Here is a 27,470-nt window from a genome sequence, read left to right as displayed (position 1 = left end):
AGAGACACGAGCCACGATGCACATCCCATACACTACAAACAACTTCACATTGCACACTTTGCACACACCATCACCCACATCCAAACACCCCCACTCCACCAATCACCCGCACTGCACCCTACTCGCACAGTACCCCCTCCCCCACAACATGTCACGCCAGAAGCACCCACGGTTCACAGACAATGAGTTGCGGGTCATGGTGGACTAGATTGTCAGAGTAGAGCCACAACTGCTGGGAGCCCAGGTCCAGCAAACATCATTGGCCAGGAAAACAGAGTTGTGGCAGAGGATCGTCCGCAGTGTCAACTCAGTCAGCATCTCTCTACGCACAAGGGAGGATATCAGGAAGAGGTGGAACTACCTCAGGGGGAAGGTCCACTCTATGGCGTCCAGGCACCAGATCACCCTGAACAAGACTGGCAGTGGGCCCCCACCTCCTCCCCTTGGGTTAACATCCTGGGAAGAGAAGGTCTTGAACACCACGCATCTGGCGGGCCTTACTGGTATTATCGGAGGTCTCGACTCAGGTAAGTCAACAATATCCCCCCAGGCACCAACCACTCTTGTACAGCATGCCTCCCCACCACTCCCCAATCCACCCCATCCCACACTACTGCACCCCCATCACCCCACACCCCTACCCTGCATGCCACACCATCCCTCTCCCACCATCCCCACACACTCTCCCCAATACACGTGTGAGACAGATTGTTTTGGATTGGAATGGGGTGGATTGGATTCACTAGATTGGAGTGGGGTGGATTGAACTGGAGTGGGGTGGATCAGATTGGACTGGAGTGGGTGGATTGTTTTGTATTGGATTGGAGTGGGTTGGATTTGAGTGGGGTTGGGTAGGGTGGTTGGATTGGATTCGAGAGGGGTGGACTGAAGTGGGATGGGATAGAGTTGATTGAAGTGGGATAGAGTGGGGTGGATTGGAGTAGAGTGTGGTGGATTAGAGTGAGTAGGGTGGATAGAATAAGGTGGGGTGGACTGGATTGGGTTTGATGGGCTGCAGTGGGATGGGTTGGACTGGAATGAAGTGGGATGGGGTGGGATAGATTGGATTAGGGTGGCTTGGAGTGGGTGGATTGCATTGAGATGAGGTGGATTGCTTTGAGATGGGATGGATTGAAGTGGGGTGGGATAGATGGATTGGATTGGGGTGGGTTGGATGGATTGGATTGGAGTGGGGTGGACTGAACTGGGATGGGGTAGGGTGGGGTGGATTGTATTGGGTAGGCTGGATTGGAGTGGAGTGGATTGGTGTGGGGTGAATTGGATTGGGATGGACTGAATTGGAGTGGGTTAGGCTGGATGGATTGGCTTGGAGCAGGGTTGACTGAACTGGGATGGGGTGGGGTGGACTGGATTGGGGTAAGGAGGGGTGGGTTGGAGTGGAGTGGGCTGGATTGGAATAGCATAGCATGGGGTGGACTGGAGTGGGGTGGAATAGATTGAAATGGGGTGGGGTGGATTGGGGTGGAAAGAACAAGATGGGTGGATGCAATTGAGATCCAGTGGGTTGAATTGGGGTGGGTTGGAATGGGATGGGGTGGATTGGACTGGGGTTGATTGCATTGAGGTGAAGTGGATTGGAGTGGGGTGAGCTGTATTGGAGTGGGATAGATTGGAGTTGGGTGAACTGGAGTGGGGTACATCAGATTGGGGTGGATCATATTGGGGTGGATTGGATTGGATTGGATGGAGGTGGATGGGATTGATTGGGGTGGATTGGATTGAGTGGGGTGGGGTGGCTTGGATTGAATGTGGTTGATTAGATTGGGTGGGATGGATTGGAATGAGGTGGGTGATTGCAGTGGAGTGGATTGCAGTGGATTGGACTGGAGTGGGGTTGAGTGGGGTGGATTGAATTAGAGTGGGATGGATTGCATTGTATGAGGTGCATTGGATTGCTGTGTGGTGGATTGATTGGAAAGGGCTGGACTGGATTGGAGTGGAGTAGATTAAGGTGGGTTGGAGTGGATTGGACTGGAGTAGGATGGATTAATGTGGGCTGGATTGGACTGGAGTTGGGTGGATTAAATTGGATTGTAATGAAGTGGGATAGATTGAGGTAGTGTGGGTGGATTGGGTTGGAGTGAGGTGGCTTTGGCAGTGGTGGACTTGATTGAATTGGGGTGGATTGGAATGGATGGATTGGGTTGGATTGGAGTGAAGTGTGGTGAGTTGGATTGGAGTGGTGTGGGATGGGATGGATTAAAGTGGGGTGGGTTGGATTGGAGTGGGATGGATCAAGGTGGTTTGGAGTGCAGTGGATTGGACTAGAGTAGGGTGGATTAATGTGGACTGCATTGGACTTGAGTGTGGTGGATTAAATTGGATTGGATTGGAGTGGGATTGATTGGGGTAGTGTGGGTGGGTTGGATTGGAGTGACATGGCTTGGGTAGCGATGGAGTTGATTGGAGTGGGGTGGATTGGAGTGAGTGGATTGGGTTGGATTGGAGTTGGGTGCGGTTGGTTAGATTGGTGTGGGGTGGGGTGGATTAAAGTGAAGAGGATTGGACTGTAGTGGAGGTTGGATTAAATTGATTATATTGGAGTAGGATGGATTGGTATAGTGTGGGTGAATTGAATTGGAGTGAGGAGGCTTGTGTAGCTGGACTTGTTTGAAATGTGGTGGATTGGAATGGGTGGATTGGGTTGGATTGGAGTGGAGTGGGGTGGGTTGAATTGGAGTGGGGTGGGGTGTGATGGAATAAAAGTGGGCGAGGTGTTTTAGAGTGGACTGGACTGAAGTACGGTGAATTAATGTGGACTGGATTGGACTGGGTGGGGTGGATTAAATGTGATTGTATTGGAGTGGGATGGATTGGAATAGTGTGGGTGGACTGGATTGGAGTGCGGTGGCTTGGTGCCAGCAGACTCTATTAGAGTGGGGTGGATTGGAGTGGGTAGATTCGGTTGTATTGGAGTTGAGTGGGGTGAGTTGGAGTGGGGTGAGATGGATTAAAGTGGGGTGTGATGTGTTGGATTGGAGTGGGGTGGATTGGACTGGAGTGGATTGGATTGGACTGGAGTGGATTGGTGTGGGGTGGGATGGATTGGGGTGAGGTGTATTGGATTGGATTTGAGTAGATTGGACTGGGCTGGAGTAGGTAGATTGGATTGCTATGGGGTGTAGTGGATTGTGGTGAATTGGACAGTGGTGTAGTGGGATGGAGTGGGGTGGACTGGATTGGGGCGAGGTGGACTTTATTGAAGTGGGGCTAATTGGAGTGGAGCAGATTATTTTGGATTGGAGTGGGTCAGGGTGAAGTGGGGGCAGAATGTTCTGGATTAAAGTTAGACAAATCAGAGTGGGGCAGATTGGAGTGGGGCAGATTGTTTTGGATTGGAGTAGGGCAGAATGTTTTGGATTGGAGTGGGCAGATTTGAGTGGGTCAGATTGTTTTGGATTGGAGTGTGGCAGATTGATTTGGATTTTAATGCAGCAGATTGCAATGGGGCAGATTGGCGTGGGAAAGATTGTTTTGAATTGATGTGGGGCAGATTGGAGTAGGGTGGATGGGAGTGGGACAGATTGATTTGGATTTGGATGGGAGTAGGGCAGATTGGAGTTTCGGCAGATTGTTTTGGATTGGGGTGGGACAGATTAGATTGGGGTGGGTTGGGAGGATTGGAGTAGGGTGGTTTGGGGTGGATTGGATTGGTGTGAGTGGTTCGGATTGGAGTGTGGTGGATTGGTGTGGTCTAAGGTGGGGTAGATTAGAATGTACTCCACGATTATGAGTTAAAGCATAATTTCAGAAATTACACATAATAAACAAACAATGCATCTTTGCAATGTTGACAATAAGATAATCGTCATGTTTTGAGAACAGTGCTCACAAGCAAAAACAAAAGAACACATGAGTGCAAAGTGAGAAAACAGGACTTGGCAAAATAAAAGAACGCTAGCTATAAAAAATAAACGTTACAATTGTATCTGTCTGATTGGGCACGTTTTTTCAGTCACAAGCCTTCTGTTTGCAGGGCACTAGAAGTTTAAAAGGATAAAATAATATTTCAATCACTTCAGGAGCAGTGGTTACATTGAATCAAACAGTGCTTTCTCCCAGCTCCACACAAAGGAATGGAGATGATGTTTGGCCTACAGTGACGAATTATGAGGCTGTGAAGAAGAGTACCACACAAGCCAGCAAATGGTAAGTGACAGGCAGGCTCCAAGCCCTTCGCTGTACACAACAGAGTCTCAAAAGTGAGACGCATGCACTAGTGCATGCACTCACAGGCTTGACTCTAAAACGCAGGGGATGGGGAGCAATGAACAAGCATGAGAGTTTTATAAGCAGTGGTGAGATACAGAGGGAGAAAGAGAGAAGAATGCTAAACCATAACTAACAAGCATCGTCAATAGGTCTGGCTTTAAAGTAATGTTCGATGCTAATGTAAAGCATTGCTCATAGATTATGGCATGGAAATGTATTTGTGTGGAAGCAAACAACCGTAGAACAATATTGGTGCAGAAGAAAAGGCTAGGTGACAGTTGCACTGTCAAGCCAGACCTAAAATTCCATTTACGTTATTGACTGCCCTCCTCTCAACTGTGTTGCTGTCAGGAAACAACACCAGAAAATATCTAGCTATCTTAAACATTAAGTAATTCCTTAGTCTATGCCAGCGTTTCCCAACCTGTGGTCCGCGGACCCCCAGGGGTCTGTGACACATTCCCAGGGGGTGCGCAGGCCTGGACCAGCATGAAGGCACTTCTCCAGCTGGGCCCTCTGCAGAAAAATGTGCGTGCTTTTTTATCTGGTTATTCATTTGTGCGACAGCTTTAAAAGCACCGCAAAGTTCAGTGTAAGCTTTCAGACAAAAACAAAAGTGTCAACTCTGGTGATTAATGTACCAGCTGGAGAGATGGGAGTTTGTCTATTGGCAAATTTGACTCATTGGACGTAGTGCAGATGGTTAATAATATGCCAAATGAAAAGAACATGTATCATGCAATGAACCACATTTTATGTGTATAGCACAGTGGATTACCACTTTTGTCACAGAGATTATTTTGTTATTGTGCAGTTCAGAAGTCACAATCATAATCTAGCACCGTGAGTTATGAACTGCCAACAAAGATCTACATGGAACAAATTAGAAAATTAGACTTTTTTCCAATTCTTTCATTTCTGTAAAAAAAAGGTTTGCTTGCATAGGAGTATGCTATTAATAAAGTCAAGGCTAGCCACTGTGTTATGTTCTGAATCCTGAGTTTGCGTTTCTCCAGACCAAGCGCTCATAGAAAATGCCTAACAGTATGAATGAGGTGAATCCTACACCTTGTAGTCCCTTGTAAAGTGTTTTGACACCCTACACTGGCATGATAGGTACTATAAATCAAATTAAATACATGTGACAGAGAGGAGAGGCCTTTATGGTTTTACTTCCTTTGCCCACCACACATTAAATTATAAAGGTTATGTATCTAAAAAATAAAAACAAAAATTGCTTGGGAAATGTAGAATGTGACTTGAGGATTCAGCTTCCTTAAATAAAACCAAAGATTGAAAAGTTAGTTGCCAAGATGCAGCACCAACTTTCCCATTAAAGGCTTCAAATTTTTGCAATTTTTTCCAATAGAAAATAATGATATGTTTACTAATTTGAGTATTTGTTTGGCATGTTCTTGTTTGCGTATTTTTTGCGAATTACTGTTTTAATGTTTGAAATTTAAATCGTACAAATTTCTTGGGGGTCCCCGGCTTCCAGTAGTGATTCAGTGCCGGCCCTTGGGAGTCAAAAGGTTGGGAAACACTGGTCTATGCCGTCATTTTTAGCTTTTGTGTGATGCATGACACCAGCCACTTTATATTAGACGTAGCTGGCTCTAAGACCATGCTCTACCATAAAGGTTGCAGTGTTATCATGAGTATCCATGTCTGCACAAAATTTCAATATAAATGCAACTTTTAGAAAAAAGAAATATTTCATCATTAACCAAAACTAATCTGAATTGTTGAGTATCCAAGTTTGCTTGGGATCAATCAAATATGAACATGTTATTCAAAACTCAAATAGCTATCATTCCTGGAGATATGAAAAGAAGACAACAGTACTCTGCGTTTTATCCTGAACGTTATGTGGCGTTTTAACAGAAGTACGTACAAAAATTCCAGGGAAAGACTCGCATGAAGCTCGCCGACTCCAAGATTTACAGACGTTCTCTAGATCCAGACGATATTATCATTTTTGTTAAATCCATCAGCAAATGAGGTCTTCCCATTGTAAATCGCCCCGTTCTCCCTTGCATGGAAGTGATCCGGCCCTGAACCTTTTTTTCTTCACCAAGAATCATTTAATTCGAAACGATTTATAGTTCTCGGTGCTGAAATGCCTGGCTCCTGTTTGATCAATCATTTTATATGGCCAAAGTCATGTGAAGCGTACTTTGTCGGGTTGAAAACTAGCTGTGGAGTGACCTTTGCACAGCTCTGGTGCACCAGAGCTCTCAGTGGGATTTACACAGCTGACTAAACCTTTTTAATTTATAGTGAGGTGAATTTAACGGGCCTCTTGCCTCCTTGCAGGCCAGAGTTGTGTTTTTACAATGTGGTCTTTTAGCTGGCTATCCATGAACACTTCTCCCTAAGGTGCAAGAAAACATAGTGATACGTGTTTAGATTTTGTCACATAGTAAGGTTATTCATTCAGCAGATTTACTCTTGAAGGAGTATATTTGTAATTGAGCCCTTTCCATTTTAAATGCGCCACTTTAAAAGTATTCACAATCACATACTATTAATTATAACTATAGATAGATTTAATGAATAAACTATTCCCAATATATAATGTCTGGGCAAATTAAATTATTTTTTCCGAAGCTACAGTTGTGGTGGGAATTTGATACTAATTTTCATACTCTCGTAAAATTGTAGGCTTTGCCAGCCCCATAAGATCCTTTAGATCTAAGGTTTATGGACACATTTTAAAACCCCTTTATGCTATTTTATTCGTGGTTATAGAATAGCGTTCTGGATTACATTGTCACACGTCTTTTACAGTTTATATTCGCCTGGTACACCATCCTAGCGGCAATAGTTTCTTTTTAGCTCTTCATCATTGGTCACTAATGTCTCAGCTAAATCATTTTGCAACATTAGAGGAACTGTCACAGATATCAGAATACATTCTGTTTTCTTACCCAAAATGTACCTTACAGATGAATTACAGCAGCTCTAATATGACCTCAAATTAGAGGGTTTTAGGAGTCTATTCAGCCCATGTAAACTGTTCAATGCTATTTGACCACTATCTGTGTCCAAGCCGTCGGGAGGACTAGATATATTGTGGTGTTTTTGACCCCTCGCTTGTAGTTTGTACTTCATTGGTAACTCTCCTGTTTAAGAGAATGCACTCTTATGTTTGTTGTAGCGTCTTGCTTTTGTGCTTTTACCATAGCACATCTTTTGGGGATGATCCATTTACATTTCACAGGTACGGTGTTTGGCACCCTACAGTAGTTAGCTAACTGTGACAGTTAACCACAGTTAACCGTCACAGATTACTAAACTGTCCTCGTTTAGTGAAGTAGATTTGTGGTTGTTTAGATGTCTCTAACCCACATCTTCCAGGGCTATTCTGGTCAGGACAGTAACCGTACCCCTCCAACAGCCCTAAAAGGGATGGGACAGATATAAAATAGGCACACTTGTGTAATGGTGGTGAACTAGGGCATTTTCGCAGGTGGCTTTTCAAATGTGTGGGGGATGGCAAAAGGCACACTAGAAATGGAGCGTGTGGCATTCCCCCTAGTATTGGGAGACCTTCTAGTTGAGATATAGTGGAATTCTAGATAGTTGGCTCTGAAAATGTTCAGCTTAGGGCATCCATTTGACAATTTATTTGTTTCCAGTATAATAAGAATCATACACGACTATTGACTGATTGTATGGTCTCAGAAGGATCTCAACTCACGAGAGGTAGCATGGAGGGATGCCCATTATATCCTAATGAACTTTGTGCTTAGCACTGAAGCACTTTTGGCATGGAAAAGGAATGCAATTAATGAAGCAAACGACTTTAGTGGCAAACTACAGTGATATTCTTCTATATTTATGCAGTCAAATGTGCCATAATTGATCCAAGATACCTCGTAAATCTTGCAATGAGAATCACTAGAGCCAGCTCCGTGGTTGCTCAGAATTGTGCCTGCTGAAGAGAAGCCAAAACATCTTTAGTCCTAGCACTTGACACACAGTGAGAATGTTACTCCTGCTCTACCAAACTAGCACTGGTGCTTCCGCAATCATTACAGTTTTAAAGTTTCCCTCTGGTAGCAAGCAGTGTAGAGCGTTGGGCAGGGAACTTGGCTGGTGGAGCACAAGAGCATGGGAGAGAGGAAGGATGTTGCAATGAACATTCTTCTAACCCTTGCCAACTCGATCCATCACCACTCTCCTGAAGAAGGCATATGTAGCCTACATCTAAACCTACCCAATATGGTTGCATTTCCAATGTTTGTCATCTAAGATTTCTGATCCAAGATGGTAGCAAACTTTTTTTCCTGTAATGTCATTTCCTGTCTAGACAATATAAAAGTAGGCCTTTTCCAGAGTAAGTTTCTTTGCAGCAGGCTTGTATCCCTATTTTTCATTGTGTTCTGCCCCTAATTATCACTCCTTTTTTTCTGCTGTAGCTTTTCTAGCAGACATCTTTGCCTGGAATATCATTATCCTGGGCTCTTTCTCTGCCATGCCTCAGGGTAGTTTCGGTGGCTTGCTTAACAACGTCTGTTTCATTCATCATCTTCAGTCAAGAACTACCAATATTGCCCAAAAGTTGTGGCTTTCCTCCTACCTGGCACCCTCTTTAGGAAACTCTTAACAACTTTTACATGTATATTAAGTGCAGGTAGCACAATGACTACTGGGGGTAGTTGCTCTTTCCTCTTGTAATCAAGAAGGAAACTGGAAAGACCATCATAACGACAAGACCTTGACAGATCATGATGCCAGTATCTCTATAGATCTGTCTTGCTGTAGATACTTTCAGAACCTGGCTCAAACTTTTGACATCTTCACCTTCAAAATAAAGCTATAAAACAGAACATAGCATTCACATCTACTGGCAAACAAGTACTCCATTCTGGTATCCAACATTTCTCTGGGGAAACAGTGAAATTGAGAGACTTTTGGGTTCCCAAATGGTACATTTTGCCTTCAGCCCCACACAGTTTTCACAAGACTGAGCCAAGACGGGATATCTAATCAGTCCTCTCACTTAGCCTGCCTTTGCTTGGGCCAAGTGTTCAGCTATCACCTTGGATCCTTTCTTGGATAGCTATGCTACTTTCCTATTTGCCTTTAAGATGATGTTTGGATGTCATGTACTCTGCTGAGGAGGTTCTTTGACTTATTCAAGAATATGGCAAAAACGTATTGACTTAATTGGCTAATTCTGGTCAATTTGCAGCCAAAGCTACTTGGGATGAGAGAACCCAAATTACATTATTTCATTATGAATTAAAAAACGAGATCAAGGACACGTTAGTCTATACTCTTCTTCCTACCATTTTTCTGAAAATGTTACTCTAGTCCTCTTACTTGGACCAAGACATAGTCCACGGCACCCAAACAGCTCTTTCCACTCCATGGATGACAGTCCGTGCCTCCAGGCCTGTTCTTCATGCTACAGCAACAATCATCCAAGACGCTTCCCAGCTCCTCACTGTCTCCTCCATTGCAAACAGAACTCTTTGCACCAGAATTTGAGAAGGTAACTTTTTCAGCTGGGCTAACCTAGTCCTTATATCTGTCACACACTCCCTTGAGATAGGTGACTGTATGACCGAACCGCGTATGCCTTTACAACGTGATCACTACAACAGATTGTCATTACCACACATTCATTTACAACAAAAATATTTACCACGCATATGTCTTTACCACCCATGCCTTTGCCATCAAAGTTTTGTGGTAAAGACATGATTGGTAAAGGTATATGCGTGGTAAAAAAGAATCTGATAAGTATATCCACTGAAAAAACACTTTGATTACAGGGAAGTTATAGTTAGGTTATGAATTCACTTGTACAAAACCATAGAAGTTCAGCCGTTAGAGTTCTTTCAAATAACTATAACTTGCGCCCTAATGTAACTATACCTCGTGCCCTTCCCATGCCCAATTTTCTTATCAAAAATGTTATCGCAAACGTTGCAGTGATATAAAAGATGCCATGCAAGATCTGATCAATGACATACTATGTGGAGTAATTAGCTGTGCATGGCGAAGGCGCGAGTTATAGTTACCTTAGGGCGCGAGTTATAGTTACTTGAAAGAACTCTAACTATAACTGCTGAATATCTATGGTTTTGTACGAGTAAATTCAACCTAACTATAATGTCCTTGTAACCTTTGGTTTTCTCAGTGAGTTTCTATGTTTTTTTAGCGTAAAGTAATTTTAATTACTATACATTATTCCAACCTCTGCCGCGCAAGGTCCAAGGCCATGCGTGTCTGGGTTGGCCGCAAGGCCTGTCCTTGCAGTGAAGCCCTTATAAGCACCCAACCCCATGCCACTCATGCCACTCATGGCCTTTGGCCGTGCATAGTGCAGGTTGGCCACAGGGCCTGTCTCTGTCAGGGGATGTGTGAGGGGCTGCGTGAATGTCTGAGTGGGTCTGAAAGTGGGTGTGTGAGTCTATGAGTGGGTCTGAGTGGGTGCATGAGTGTCTAAGTGGGTGTGTGAGTGGGTGCCTGAGCCTCTGAGTGCATGTATGGGTGAATGAATTAGTGTATGATTGAATTCGTGTTTTTTCTTTAAAATTTTTCCATAATCGCAAATATATTTTGCGAATAATTCACTGAAAAATTAATGACTTTTTGCAAATATCGTGCGCTGTGACACAAAATTATATCAAACCTATAATTTGCCTTTAAAACATACACCCCTGTGGTGAGGGTACCATCATTCTGACCCCTTATGCCACTTTCAATTTGAATTTTCACCCCCTGGATCGTGTCCTGTGAATTGAAATGGTGGTCGGAACTTTCTGGGCAGGTTCTGGTCAGCCAATTGCAACGCTTCTTTTCACACACATATTTGTGCAAAATTGAGAATTCAGTTAAATATTCACGGCCAGGGATATACAAATTCATTTGCCTTCAAATATCCCCTAAACTACTGAACAGATTTACACCAAATAACAAAAAGCACAATCAGCGTACCGGCAGCTAGGTTCAGGCTGTAAACATGTTGACAGGTCCTGTTGGAAATAATATGGGAAGCACAATGTTTTTTGAGCCCCCTTTTTCTCTGCCCCCCACTTGACGGATCACCCCGAAACTTCCAGTGCGCAACAAGAATCCCTGGGCCACTTTATTTAGAAAATTTTGTAAAGATTCTTCAAATGGTGGCAAAGGTACATGCAAGTCAAAAGACGCTTTTTCTATGGAAACACGGTCTTAACTATACCTACTGGCGACTGGCAGTAGGTAATATGCATATATAGACAAATATATGTGTGCATGCATATATATTTAAATACATGCATACGTATAGATAGATAGATAGATAGATAGATAGATAGATAGATAGATAGATAGATATATATATCTATATATATATATATGTGTGTATATATATATATATATATATATATATATATATAAAACCACCTTAGCACCAGAAAGTCTCTACCCATCCTAAAACCTAAAAATTTCCTGACCACCTTAAAACCTATACCCACCCTAAACGTTCCTTACAACCCAAAAACCAATACCCACCCTAAACCCTAACATTTCCTTATCACTCAGAAAATCATATCCACCCTATAACCTAAAAACCCCTTATCACCCAAAATCCCATACCCACCTAAACCATAAAAAACCCTTACCACCCAAAAAAGCATACCCACCCTGAATCCTAAAACTGCTCTTACCAACCAACACCCCATATCCACCCTAAAACCTAAAAATGCCCTTACCGCCCAAAACCCATACCAACCCTAAAACCTAACATTTCCTTATGACCCCTAAATCCATAAACCTCCCTAAAACCTAAAAATTCCCTTACCACTCATAAACCCATACCCACTCTAAAACCTAAAAATTCCTTACCACTTAAAAACCCATACCCACCCTAAGACCTAAAATTGTCCTTACCACCCTAAATCCCATACCCACCCAAAAAGACATACCCACCCTAAAACCTAAAAACCCCTTACCACCCTAAATTCCATACCCACCCTAAACCCTATAAAACCTTACCACCCCAAAGCCTATCCAGCCTAAAACCTAAAAATGCCCTTACCACCCAAAAACCCACACCCACCTCAAAACCTAAAAACCCCTTACCATTCAAAAACCCATAACTACCTAAAGCCTAAAAATGTCCTTACCACCCTAAATCTAATACCCACCCTGAAACCTAAAAATGCCCATACCACCCAAAAACCGATACCCAACCTAAAACCTAAAATCCTCTTACACCCTAAATTCCATACTCACCCTAAACCCTAAAAACCCCTTACTACCCAAAAACCTGTACCCACCCTAAAACCTAAAAATGCCCTTACCACCCAAAAACCCACACCCACCTTAAAATCTAAAAACCCCTTGCTACCCAAAAACCATAACTACTTAAAGCTAAAAAATTTCCTTACCATCCTAAATCTCATACCCACCCTGAAACCTAAAAATGTCCATTCAACCCAAACACCCACACACACCCTAAAACCCAAAATCCTCTTACACCCTAAATTCCATACTCACCCTAAACCCTAAAAACCCCTTACTACCCAAAAACCTATACCCACCCTGAAACCTAAAATGCTCTTACCACCCAAAAACCCACACCTACCCTACAACCTAAAAACCCCTTACCTCCCAAAAACCCATACCCATGTAAAACCTAAAACTGTCATTACCACTCTGAATCCCATACCCACCATGAAAGCTAAAATGCCCCTATTATCCAAAAACCCATAGCCACCTTAAAACCCCTTACTACCCTAAATTCCATACCCACCCTCACCCTAAAAACTCCTTCCCACCGAAAAACCCATACCCACCCTAAAACCTAGAAATGTCCTTCCCACTCAAAAACCCATACCCACCCTAAAACCTAATATTGTCTACACTACCCAAAATCCTATACCCACCCTAAACCATAAAAACTCCCTTACTGCCCAAAAACCAGTAGCCACCCTAAACCCTAGAAATCCTACAGGAACAGTATAGTTAGGCTCACATTTTAAACCATAGAAATTCACCAGTTATAGTTAGAGTTACCTCAAGTAACTACAACTTGTGCCCCAGACATGCACAGTTTTTTCATCAAAGATGTTACTGCTACATTGATATTGATATTGATAATTTTCCATTGATCTTATCAATGATGTTATCAAAGATGTCATGAGTGCCGTAATTTGTGGATTAATTTGCAGTTCATGGCGAGGGCGGGAGTTATAGTTACCTGAAGTAACTCTAACTATAACTGGTGAATTTCTATGGTTTTGTACATTTAAAATGTGAGCATAACTATAACGTCCCTGTAACTTTTGTTTTTTAAGTGAATTTCTTTGTTTTTTTAAATTCCATTTCCTAACTATAACATCCCTGTAACCTTTGTTTTTTTCAGTGAATTTTAATGTTTTTTTAACCTAATTTTCATTACTATACGTTAATCCAACCACTGCCACACGCGGCCTGCGGCCAGGCCCTTAACCCAACCACCTATAACCACCCAACCTTTCACCGTGCACAGCCTTAACCCCTGTGCAGCAAATGTAGCCAGCAAGACTTAGCTTGCAGCCAGACCCTGCAGCCAACCCCCCCTTAACCACCCAACCCCATGCTGTGCACTGCCGTTTGTGCATGCACGGCAGAGTTGGCCACAGCCTCTCTGAGTGTGAGAATAGGTATGAGAGGGTATAACTGAAGGTGACAGTGGCTGTGAAAGTGTCTGTGTGGGTGTGAGAGTACGGACATCAGTGTTTTATTGGGTGTGTCAGTGTGTGTGCGGATCTGTGAGTGGGTGCATGAGGCTGTCAGTGGGTCTCTGAGTGGGTGTGCCAGAGTCTGAGTGGGTCGGTAAGTGGGTGCGTGACTATCTGAGTGGGTCTGTGAGTGGGTGCGTGATAGTCTGACGGGGCTGTGAGTGGATGCCCAATGGTCTCAGTGGGTCTGTAAGTGGGTGCATAAGTGCCTGAGTGGGTCTGTGAGTGGGTGCATAACTGCCTCAGTGGGTGTGTGAGTGGGAGAAATTGAAAGAGAGACAGAGAGATAGAGAAAGTGAGAGGGAGAGAAATAGCAAGTTTTTTAGGCTTTGATGTATGATATATTTAGAATGAGATATTTCTGCACAATTTAAAATCAAAAATATATCTGTAATTTAAAAAAAAAATGTACTTAAAAAAAAAAAGAAAGAGGGACTTGAATCCTGCTTGCTCAGTGTGAATATCAGCAACCTTCATCCTGAGATATTGCTTTTTCTATTTTTTTCACCGTTTTTTGTTAGCCCTTTATGGGCTATCTGGGACCGCAAGGGAGAACACAAGAGCTACCCTGTGGTCACTACATATTTATTTATTTATTTATTTATGTGCTATCTGACATGGTGTAGGAAGCCTCAAGGCATACCTTGTGGTGCCATTGCTTCAGCAAGCAAGGAGCTGCTTTTAAAAGAAGCTTCCTACTTGCTGAAGCATTTCATCTCTGTTCCCTGCACGCATGCAGGAGACAGAGATGGAAGCTCCACTTTTTGACAGCGGGACCTGATTTACAGGTCCCGCTGTCAAACAGTGGAGTATGGCTTGGCTGCAGCTTTAAAGCTGCAGCCAAGCCACAGCTAACAGCTAGGTCCCATTTGTGGGCACTCTCCCACATTTGAAAAGCTTTTTAGCCTGGGGGTGGTGGTTCCCTGGGCGACCCCCAAGGAGGTGAAAGCTCCAGTTTTTGACAGCAGGACATGTTTGACAGGTTCCCCTGTCAGAAACTGGAGTGTTTTCAGTGACTTGGCTGTGGCTTCAAAGCTGCAGCCAAGTAACAGCAAACAGCTATGTCCCAGGGGTGGGCTTCCAAGGCGATAACAGGGGCCCTGGGGCATGGCGGTCCCCTGGGCCATCAGTGGGCCTTTAGGAGGAAAGTGTGGCGATGGTGGCGATGGTAGTGGCGATCCCCTGGGCTGCAGGAGGCTATGCAGCTTCCCCGCTCAAAATTCATTGCAGCCCTGGGGAGGTGGTGGTCCCTGGGGCTGGGGGGGTGGCCATGGGGCCTCATGCACATATTAAACACATTTTTTGCCTCAGTGGTTGGTGGTCCTTGTGTCTGCAGGGTAGCCAGGAACTCCCCCATTAAAAAGAAAAGAGGGCCTATTTAAAAACAAGCGCAGGAGCCCATGCTTGATTTTTTCTAATTTTTACCACTGATTTGCGACCCCATCGCGAATTCACAGTAATTTCTTTTTAATGCTCTTTAGCCCTGAGATCTCCCTTTGGGACCCCAGCAACAGAGCTAAGGGGTCAGGGTGTTCATACCCTCAACCCTTTTGTATTTTTATTCTTTTTTTCTGGAACTCACCTTCAGCCGAGTCCCAACATGGCTGACAACGCTTACTTGTTAAAGTGTTGCCAGACAATCAGATCTCAACACAAGATCTGGAGGGTCAGGAATCCTTTGCGTCTCTAAATATACAAATTTTGAGTTCCTTAAATTTCTCAAAAACTACTGAAGGGATTTACACCAAATAACAAAAAGGGCTCTTTCTGGACCAAGAGCTACCTTTCTGCCAAAATTGGTGTAATTCCGTCCAGTAGTTTTTGTGCTGTTGCTGTTCAATTTTTCGTGTGAAAATGCACTAAATTTCACATTGCCTTTATCTCAGCCCCTGCGTGATGGATCAACTGACACCTTTTCAGACAGCAGCTCACGTGACTGTCAAATATTTTTGAAAACTTTCATGAAGATTCATCAAGTGGCTCCAAAGATATAGGCAAGGAAAAAACTGCTTTTTCCCCGATGCAGTTTTCTGCAGCAGTGGAGCATGCAATGGGTGTTGTTGTGGGCATTCCACTGCAACGCTCATTGCTTTTGATGGTGCCCCAGATTTACAAGAAGGTGCAAATCAGTGGCAGCCCCCCCCACAGGGGGGGCGTTAGCATGGCGCAACAAGGAGGAATGCTTTCATTCCTCCTCATTTTTGCTTTTTCATGTGCAAAAGGCCATGAACGAATGTTTATGTGCAGGAAGGTATGTACACATAAACAATCATTAAAAAATTACAATTTGCTACTTCTATGTGTGACTCATTCTGCAGCACACATAGAAGTACCACATCGCTATTTGTAGATTGTTTAGTTGCAGAAATGGACACCTTCCTGCACATAAACAATCAACTCCCTCAATGCAAACACCCTACCACTATGGTGCAAGGGTGCCTGCATTGGCACTGGCAGCTAAATTTAGTGCTGGTGCAGGGGCAAACACAAGGGTGCACTGTATTTTAGTAAATGTAGTGCATCCCTGCATTCCTGAAGTGATGCAGTGCAGTGCTGCAAATTTTGGAAGAGCACCAAGCTCCACAACTTTTTAGTAAATCTGGCCCTTAATACTTACCTCTACTTACCTGCAAAACCTTTACCACACATATACCACTGCCATTCATGCCTTTACATTTTTTTTTAAAATACTTACATTTAAAACATTTATCAAACATATGCTTTTACCATTCATTCATTACTACAAAAATTGCTGTAAATCAAGCGTGGTAAAGGTCTATTTGTTGTAAAGGCATGTGTAGTAAAGGCATATGCATGGTAATTGCTCCATTGTAGCGGGTTGTAATGGCTGTTTCCCCTTTTTCAGCTGGACTAACCTGGTCCTTGTATCCATCTCACACTCCCGTACGATTGGCCTGAACTTTTGACTTCCCCCCACTTTACCTAGAGCGGATGACCGCGAGTGGCACTTTGTGTTTTTAGAAGCTATATATACTTAACACTTTGAAATTGCATAGCTCCAGTTCTACTCATTGGAGGTTTGTAATTCTGGTATCATTTTATTTATAACAATTTACTCTACATTTCTAAATTTGGATTTTTCTTGTGTTGTGTTTTCAATTTAAGACTGTATGTATGCTACATAAAAACTTTACACTTTGCCTCTAATTTAAGCCTGACCGTTGCGTGCCAAGCTACCAAATGGTTAAGCACAGGGTAATTTAGTGACTTTTTATGGTTCACCCTGTCAAATATTTTAGTACTCGCTTGAGTGGGGCTTCCGTCCCCCTGAAGAAGTAACCCAATTCTTACAATAAGATAGAAAGGGAACTATTTTCTTTTTAAACTGGAAGTGAAGTGAGGGCAATTTTTCTTAGTCAGGCACTAGATTTATTTGTCTGCAAAATACAGGTGCAATTTATTCTCCACTTTACCTTTCTTCTTTTTAGGACACCACTACCACCCACACGACCCATGGCATAGACACCGCCTCTGGCTCTACACCATCCACTTCTGCTAGTGCTGTTGGTAAGTCATGTTTATTAGATCTTACTTTAAACAGCTAGCATGCATTATCACCTTATGTATTTTCCATTTTCCAACTATCTCTTATCTACTTTAGTGTCTGCTTTATCCCTGCAAACCTGCTTCGTGTTTTATTTTATATTCCCTTGATGTCTGCAGCTGACTTCCTCCTGTTTGTAGGTTTCTTTCTTTCCCTTTTTGGTAACCTTTCCCTCTCCCCTCTTTTACATATCTTGTTTTATGGCAACAGAAGATTGTTAGTTGCACGAACAGGAACATAGGCCTAAGCAGTCACAACACGTAGAGTGACAAATGCTTCATAATAGTACAGAAACATAGATGGCTGTTATAGGCCTGAGCATGATCTTACATACTAGGTTACATGTTGTCATGACAGTGCAGCATGGCAGGATACCAATACTGATCCTTTTGTAGCCATGTCCTTCCATTATGGAAAGAATGAATATAACGTTGAATGACTGTTTGTTTTTTCAAATGTCAAGTAAACCTTTCAAAGTGATACTTTGAATAGATAACTTAACTTTAATGATATATTGTATTTGTAACTCATGCAAAATATGGTGGTTACAGATATCCAAGTATGTGCATTACATTTTGTCTAAGTCCTGAAGAACTCCAGGCTCTTATTAATGAGGAGGGCACAGTCCATCCTGTGGAGGGGACCAAGTGACTGCTGGAATGAGTGGTAAGTCACCTTCCTTTCTCAATGTTAACTATGCATCTTTTAAGATATTGCTTCTTGTCTTCCAAGTCCAGTTACCAATCCATTACTAAACTGTTCAGTCTTCTATGTTTGTGCCTCACTCTCCCCACCACTGAATTAAATAGACAAAAAGGTGCAGTGTCTAGTGCCCACTCAAGCTACCACTTCTCCATGTGCAACATTCCTCCCACAGTTTCTGCCAAAGTGACTACTTTTCATGCATTCCATTACTCTTCTATCTTTTACCTTCCATTTATCATGCAAGCAAGCCTATTAGTACAAGACACCCAAGCTGTCCTTAGCGAAACCTAAAAACAATACAAGTCCTGATGTACTGTTATAAACTGCCTTTCCCTATACTAACTTGCTCCACAGCCCAGGGAATAAAGAACTTGTTGAACATTGTTTGTGGTGGAGGGTGTAGTGTGGGGTCCTGTCTGGACTCAGGAGGGAGTAGGATAAGAGCAGGGCCATTTGATGTTATGATGACATGCTGCTAGCTGTAATGAAAAATGCATGCTAACCCACCAGGATGGCTCCACTAATGCTGCACATTCTATAATCAAGTAAAATATGCAGGATAAATTTAATGTGGTATATTTACCAATGACAATATACATTTATATTTGCAACTCATTCATTATTTAACACACATTAAGCGTGTGTTGCAAGTGTCACCACATGAATTCATTAAAACTTTTCATCCGTTTTAGAAAAAAGAATATTTTGATTATGGTGGTGGTTACGGATTATTTCATAGCACACACTGCTACTTCATTATATGAAAAAGGTATGGCAAGAAAGGTGGCCCTGTGACAAAGAATCAATAAAAAAAAGTCCATAGGCCCTTATGGACCAGCATTGTTGTGCAAATGTATGACTATGTGAACAAGTGTTTCCACTGAGTATTGCAAGTCATTTTCTTATCGACTTTCTTTGAATCATTTAGGTGTGCCAGCCGGGGTTCCTACCCTGGAGTCAGCTGCTGGTTTCAAGGAAGAGGAGGAGGAGAAGGAAGCAACCTCCATCGCCTTGGTCTGCCAGCCTTAGGGATCACAGCATTGACACTAGAATCACTGCAGGCAGGCAGCCGTCTCCAATGACTTCCCCAGCAACTTGCTAGAGGCCTGGAGGAAGCAGGCAAGGACATACAACTTGATGGGTATCAACATCCATTGAGATACGGGACCTGAAGAATATTCATTCCACAGGTCAATAGTGGTAGCTCTTTTCTTAGATTTCCTCTATAGTAGTCATTTCCCTGCTTGAGCTACGGCCATTTAATCAGGGAACCCCTTGTAGTAAATTTCCTACGGTTACGACACCTTTGTCGTTGGGGTACTTATTTATTTATTTATCGTTTTATGTTTTGAGTGTTATCATTTGTTGTATGTCTTAAGGTGTCATGCTTTTTCTTTTCTTATTTCTATTATTATTTATTTTAAAGTATTGTGTTAATCGGAAATCCAATCTCTAGTTACATATCTTTCACATGTAATTGATATCTAGAGCGTCTATGTGAGTGACACATGGTGGAAACACCTTATGAGTTTTTGACCATACAGAATTGATAACATTATTCTGTTTTGTGTGTATCTGGCTCTAGTGGTGGCCACTCCCATGGTCTACCCTGGATAGATATGGATACCATTAAAACATTTGGATTTAGCAAAGATGATCTAGCTAAACTTCTGGAACAACCTAGATCGGGAACTGGGGCATCGTTTGCTGCTAATCAACCTAAAGAAGGATGGTATAAACTATTAGAACTGAAGAAAAAAGCGATACGTACAGAACTGCATGCTGATTTCATCCTAGAATATCTTCGAGCAGGGATTATTCCGTCAGGCCTGAGAGTAAGAAACATACCAGGCCTGTTCGTGGAGATTAGGCAATTTTTTTAAAAATGGTCTCTAATCTCAAACCGCTGTTCTAGAGACTGGATGATACTTTTAGTAGAGACAGTGAGAAAATTGATGGAGTTACTTATGAAAGAAATCCAAACCGTAGAGGACGATCTTAAAATACAGGATTCGCTATCAGAAGCAGAGAAACAGATAGAAGCCATCAATCAAGAATTGGAGTCTTTTAATCTATGTTTGATTAAGAGAAAGACAGACAAGCTGAGAAAGGATATCAGGTGGTTTTCTGAGGAGCAAGCCTATCCCTATCTAACTGAAAAATACTACCAAAACCAACAACAGAACGTACCAGAACAGGATCACCAGTTCTGGACTAGTAAAAAGATCGTTACATTCTCTGACACCTCCGAGTCGGAAGGAGAAGGCAACTCCAACCAGTTTGACCAATATGGTAATAGGTCAGTTTCCAATGAAGGCCATGTTCGTTCCAATAATTTTTTATCCAGGGGGACAAGACCCAGAGCACGATTCAGGAACTACCAGAGAGGGAGATTCCAGAATACGGACAATCCATCACATTTCCTACAAACGCGGAGACAACAATATGGGAGGGACTAAAAGTGGTACCAGTTTTCAATCTTAGGTCCACTCCCAAGGACATAGATACTGAATCTTTACTCAAGAAAGGGCTGTCATTTATCCCCAGTACTTAAATTAACTGATTTGGCCTGTTATCTGACCTTCATGCCTTCTTCAGACGGATTAGACTTAAAAGATTTTTTGAAGATAGAACTGACGGTAGAGAGGTGAACCTATCTGGTCTAAAACCAGTTTCTACCTTCACACCTAGTTTAGATATGGTAGGTTCTGAAGTTAAAATCTTTGAAAGTATTGTTTCAGAAAAGATTAAAACCTTACTGAAATGTATCCCTAAACATGATTACAATTTGAGCAGATGTGAACAACTAGCTCTCCAGAAGTTACAAAAAGATAAGCATACAACAGTCAAACCTTGTGATAAAGGAGGTAGTATAGTGTTGTTCGATACAGAGATATATAAATCTAAAATCCAGACTATGCTAACTGAATCAGATTATTACCAAAAAGCTAGGAATAGCTGGCAGGAACGAGTGAAAAAAGAGGTATTCTAAATAAGTAACGAAGCATTGAATAAAGGTCTTATTTGTCAACAAGAATTTCAATACCTGAATCCTCAGAAGACTAGGACCCCTGTCTTCTATGGAGTACCTAAAATACATCAAAACAAGGCGGACCCTCCGTTGCGACCCATTGTTTCCACCATAGGGTCATTGACAGAACCTCTGGCCAAATATGTGGAGAAATGTTTGGACCCGAGAGTGGCTAATCTTCCTGCATACATTCAAGACACAGGCCACATTATTTCCAAATTGGAAGTTACTCCTTACAATCCAGATACTCAGATTTTGGTTGCCATGGACATAGAGGCCCTATATACGAACATCCCACAAAGAGAAGCGTGGCATTCAGTCACCCGTCTATTTGAGAGAGAAGGCATGACAGAACATTGCCTGTTCATTCTACAGTGCCTCGATATTGTCCTATGAGAGAATTTTTTTGAATTTGATGGACAACCTTAACAACAAAAGAAAGGAGTCAGCATGGGAGCCGTGTGTGCCCCTAGTGTAGCTAATATCTATCTGGGCTCCTTTGAGGAAACACACATCTATAATGAGGTGGCACCTTTTTTTGAAAATATCCACTTTTGGTCCCGATATATAGACAATATTTTCTTCATCGGGACAGGATATGAAGATCTCCTTAAAGAATTTAGCCAGTGGATCAATGCATGCGACCCAAACTTAAAATTTACGATCTACACTAACCGTGAAAAAGTAGAGTTTTTGGATATTTGGATTGGCCATAACAATTCGCAACTCGAGATGTTCTTATATACTAAACCGACTGCTAAAAATACCATACTCCATTTTGACAGCTTTCACCCTACCAGCCAAAAACAAGGGATCCCCTTCAGTCAGTTCCTACACGTCCGTAGGAACTGTTCTAGTCTACGTGATTTTGAATATCACGCAGAGATTCTACAGCAAAAATTTCTCTTGCGAGGGTACCCTAGAAGACTCATTAGAGATTCTTATAAAAGAGCTCAGTACTATAATAGGACTAGTATGTTTGACAAACAGAAGAAAAACCCTAAATCCCAGATGGTATGTGTGGTCCAACACTCCAATTTGAACGAAAATATTTGAAAAATAATTTTCTCTAATTGGAGTATTCTGAACAGTAACCCCAATCAGGTATCTCTGAAATGCCCACTTCTAGCATTTAAAAAAAATCAAAACATTTCTAAGAAATTAGTTGTCTACCCAAAAATGAGAACTATTGTCAGAAATCTATCTGTGGCAATCAACCAATCAAAGGTAACCACAAATGTGGTAAATGCAAAGCATGCCCAAGAGCGATAGTAGGAGACTCTTTTCAATGGAAACAAATAAATTATCAATTCACCGATATGACTAATTGCAGAACAACTAATTGTGTTTATCTGATTAGTTGCCCATGTCCCCTACTATATGTTGGCGAAACTGGGAGATTAGTTAAGGTAAGAATACTAGAACATATGTCTAATATACGAAATGACAGAGTGGGTGCCCCCTTAGTCCAACATTGGAAACATCATGGGCACAAAGTAGAAGATCTTACATGGACTATATTGGAAAAGATTAAGAAATCAGGGCCCACAGAGGACGACACTATTAGGAAAAAACAGGAGGTTTACTGGATTGTTGCTTTAGATCGTTGCGAAAAAGGTTTGAACGAATATATCCCCTGGAAGAATGCTGTTATATAACTGGATCCACACTGGGTACCATTCTCCCACGGGGGATATGTTCCCTCTCACAGGACATCCTCTGTATTGATACTCTCACCTTATGATACCCTTAGGCATATATTGTAGGATTGGGTGGGTTGTTTAATAACAGCCCAAAATGATATCTAAAACATCCTACATTTGCCTCTCCATCTAACCTTCAAGCTTGATTTTCTACTATTGAATTGATAAATGGATAGATTGTAACCATAGGGCATGCTGGCGCCAGTTTATTACTTTGAAATCCATCAATTACAGGCCGTAGTATACACTATTGTCCATTCTAATATGGCGACTTTTGGGCCAGCTTTATGGTTATCTTGCTCTGTAGGTATAAGTGCAGTTACTAGCTTTTTTCAATCTTGTTACATAAACCACCAATCTAGCATATAGTTGAATCTGAAGTAGGATATAAATATAACTATACTTTTCCTAATATATATCCACCGTTGCTTGATATCCATCTACGGCAAATTCTGTTCCCGTGGGTAACACTTTCCAGTAAAGTTCCTATATTTTGGACAGTCCAAGATGGCGGCGCGAAAAAATCTGTAGCCTCTCATCTTTATGTGTGGCTGAGTTGCGTGCAGAGTTAACAAATTGGATAGCCAGTATAAAATGGAGCGCGTCTGTCAGCTGCTGCCATTAGGAATGGAATACTAAGCCGTCCTTCAATCAGGTAAGACTATTAGATACATGCTTTTGGCCTAATAGTATATTAGACGTTACCGTCTATAATAAGACGTATTTGAATTGTAGCGAGTCTGACCTAGACGGCCTTTCACTGGGCCTCAATTTCCTTCTTTCATTCAGCATTTCTATCAATCAGCGTACCTCGGAATTTGGCACGCAGCCCACTACGAACACGGGGACATTCCAAAGACCGCGGAAGTGAATCCGCTCTCTCACCTTTTCTAGTTGATGCTCAGGTGATCCCCAGTTCTCTAGCCATATGGAAATCGATTTACCTTAATTATTTTTAAAAGTATTATCGGTCAAAGTATAACTAAGCGACATTTTCTCTCAGGCTTTTTAACCTTTTTTCACTTACAAAAAACTTCTATTTTTTTTCCAATAAAACCACAAATCGTCATTGACAAACAAAGACAGCCAGACTCATTTCTTTTTAATGGAATAGCTCTATCCCAGTCACTATTCCTGATTGGCCCAACAGGTACTATATAAATACAAAAAAACAAGTATATCCTAGCATTATAACTAACCGCACAATTTGCATGGGTGTACCTTTATAAGTCAGGGAATAAGAGTAGGAATCTAATCCGGGTTCTGACATCACTGCATAGCTATTTATCTTTTTTCATCTCACTTTCTATCTTTATTTTCATCCTTTTGTTTAATTTTTTACGTCTTCACCAGCTATATGCTGCCTCTTCTTATTTTACATTTTTTCAATGTTTTTGTGTATGCTTACTTCCTATTATTACGGCACTACTCCTATTGGAAAATTCATTCACTCACGTTTGACAGGCTCTCAATGAGTATGTTGCATGATAGTTAAGAGACTGATTAATAGTCCGCACATGCAACTAAGAATTTTCAATTCTTTGTTCTCTCCCCCGAGAAAACTAGAAATTGAGATTTACGAATTATTTGTTCCATGTATGTATTTATTAATTTCTTTATTATTGTATTAGATATCATGTCTATATATATTTTTGATCTCTATCTAGAATACGGCGCAAGAAATTACCAGGATACACGGCTGCTAGGAATGTACCAGTAAAGGATCATGATACTGGGAACCGCCCTGATGAAGGCGACCTCATTAATAGAGGAACACCAAAACACGCGTAGGCCTCTGGTTTCCTATTGTATTTGCTAGATATCATAGCCCTATTATTGCTGTTTCTCAGCCATAGTTATTTATCTTTTTATTTGATCTTAGCGTGTTATAGCATCATCACGTGATTCGTATATTTCCCTGTCATTGATATGTTATTGATTGTTATCTTTGGTTAGGCTTTGTTATTGCGTTAATGTGCTATTATCACTCATTGAGATTATTAGAGTATCTTTTGTAGTCTGTTTTTTGTATTGAGTGTTTCAGTTATTTTCAGCTTGGTATGAGTGTGGTGTGGTTGAGACCAGTCATTTGCCTTTTCTCCATTTTAGTAATAGATTTTTTGCCCTTAGCATCTTGTATAGTTATTTAATAAATGTATATTTTGATCATAGAAGTTTCTATTTAGTTACTTTATTTAATGTGCAGCCTTATTGTCTATCTATGAAGCATGGTCATTTTTTGACATACAACTGGACGGGTATCAACATCCATTGAGATACGGGTCCTGAAGAATATTCATTCCACAGGTCAATAGTGGTAGCTCTTTTCTTAGATTTCCTCTATAGTAGTAATTTCCCTGCTTGAGCTACGGCCATTTATTCAGGGAACCCCTTGTAGTACATTTCCTACTGATGGGCATGGCAACAGGTCTTGACCTGTGGCAAGGCCCTGGACCCAGTCCCCTGAGGGTGGCCAAACCCCACCGTGCACAGCCCTCAGCCCACCCACAAATGGCCCTTTGTTTAGATTGTTTTCTTGATTCTGCAGGCCTCCTGCAAGAGTAGTATGCGAGAGCCAGCGTGTCCACTTATGCTTCCATAAGACTCTCTCAGCAGCACTGTGGGCTGGGGGGTTCCTTATGGACCTTCCCCACAAGGGCTAGGGAGTCAGGGTATGGGAACCAAATCCTTAAGTCTTGAAGTAGTGGCCATAACATTTCTGTTTGTGAAGAGCAAGTGCTTTTGCAAGATTGCTGACAGGAAAAAAGCCTTTTGTGACTTATCAGATCGCTCCATTATTTGAAGTTGCCTGCCTGTGGGAATTTTGCAATGCTCTTGTGTACACAGCCATCCAGATATCTATACATTTTTAACCTTAACTTCTCAAAAACTACTGAACGGATTTACACCAAAACACAAATAGTACCTTGCTGGGCAAAGATCTAACGTTCTGCAAAGTCTGGAGTAATTACGTTCAGTCGTTTTGGTTGTAGATCTGTCATAAAATTCCTACAGAACCTGCATGGGGAAAAACTTTCTAGGAAGGAGCTGAGGTAGATGAGCTCTTTTTTGGTAGGTTTTGTGAAGAGTCATCAAACAGTGCCAAAGTGGTTAGTAACTAAACCAAAAGTAAATCAAAAAATCAATTTCCTATGGAAACTTGGTCCTAACTATAAGTACCAAGTGGAGCATACTTTAAAACAGTCATATCTGTTCTGGTGTTGTCTAATGTATGCGTAAGGAAAGTAGAGTTCATCATCAAACTCATGTGGGTTGTCTGGAGGATGATCACTCACCATACTTGTGATGTCAGACTAATCGCCCTCCTCATGCATGGTTGTGTCTTGAGGAATACTATAATTTTTTTCATGAAGTTGTTGTTCATTTTAATCATCATCAATCTATTCACCTTTTGAGGTGAGAGATTGGTCCTTCTTACTGTGACAAGTGTTCCAGCTGCACTGAAAACTTGTACCGGATATGATAGATACTTTATTGCCAGATTGTTGAGGTGTGTCCACTGTTCCTTCTTTCCATGCAAATAGGTCAATGGGTCTTGATCCAGGTACACCTGTGTTGGGTTATCCAGATAGTTTTGGGCCTTCTTATGCATTGCCAATGGTGCTGCCATGAGCTGTGCCTCTATTGTCTCTGCCTGTGCACTTGGCTTAAATCATGCTATATGAAACCAACCTATTGTAGAGGTTGGCAGATAACTTGAAGCTGTATTTGCTATGGATTTAGTAACTGGCAATGGTGTTGTTTGCTGTTGCAGAGACTGCAAGCCAATAGCACTGCCCCATCCGTATATTGAAGATTGCACTTCAGTTGTGCCCTGGCGTCAAATTTGCAGCTTTTCTTCTTTTATGTTATCAGTTTTCCTGACAATCCAAGTCTTGTAAATTGGGACATCTAAGTCTGTTAAAAGAATGAGAGTGGCCAGCACTATTTTGTTTGTACTCCCAGTATTGTGGCAGAGATGTACTCTTGGGGGGACAGAATTTCTTTTTACAGCCTTTGATTAGCATTCCAGCAAAGGATTAAGTTGTTAATCAAATCAGCTGCTGCTTCATTGAATTGCTAATTGTTTCTTTATGCTTTTGCAAACATTCCTGCAGTAGATGCAACAGCAAGTTCGCTTGTCTCAGGTACTCTCCACCTTCTCGACTTACCGGTCAGGTCTTCCACCAGCCCCACTGGTTCCATTTCCACTGTCATGGCTTTGGTGGTTGCATCACCTCTACCTTGCAACACATAATCATTGATAAAGTTGAACTGCTCAAACATGTATTGCATCATGTGATAGGCTGAGTTCCAATGTGTTGACATCTCCAGCATTCTGGCGCACAGGTACTTTATGAGCATGATGAATGATTCTGAACTTCCTTTGGGCTTTGAAATAATGGCTAAAATGAGTGTAAATTATTTAGCAGGTGGGCAGTATACTGCTGACTATGTCTTCTTTTTTGAGGAAGTCCTGCATATTTAGCTTTATGCAATGTACTAAA

This window comes from Pleurodeles waltl, chromosome 7 (assembly GCF_031143425.1).
Source record: "Pleurodeles waltl isolate 20211129_DDA chromosome 7, aPleWal1.hap1.20221129, whole genome shotgun sequence".
In the NCBI taxonomy this organism is placed as follows: domain Eukaryota; kingdom Metazoa; phylum Chordata; class Amphibia; order Caudata; family Salamandridae; genus Pleurodeles; species Pleurodeles waltl.
The sequence above is the reverse complement of the archived record's forward strand: the minus strand, read 5'-3'. Positions refer to the sequence as shown.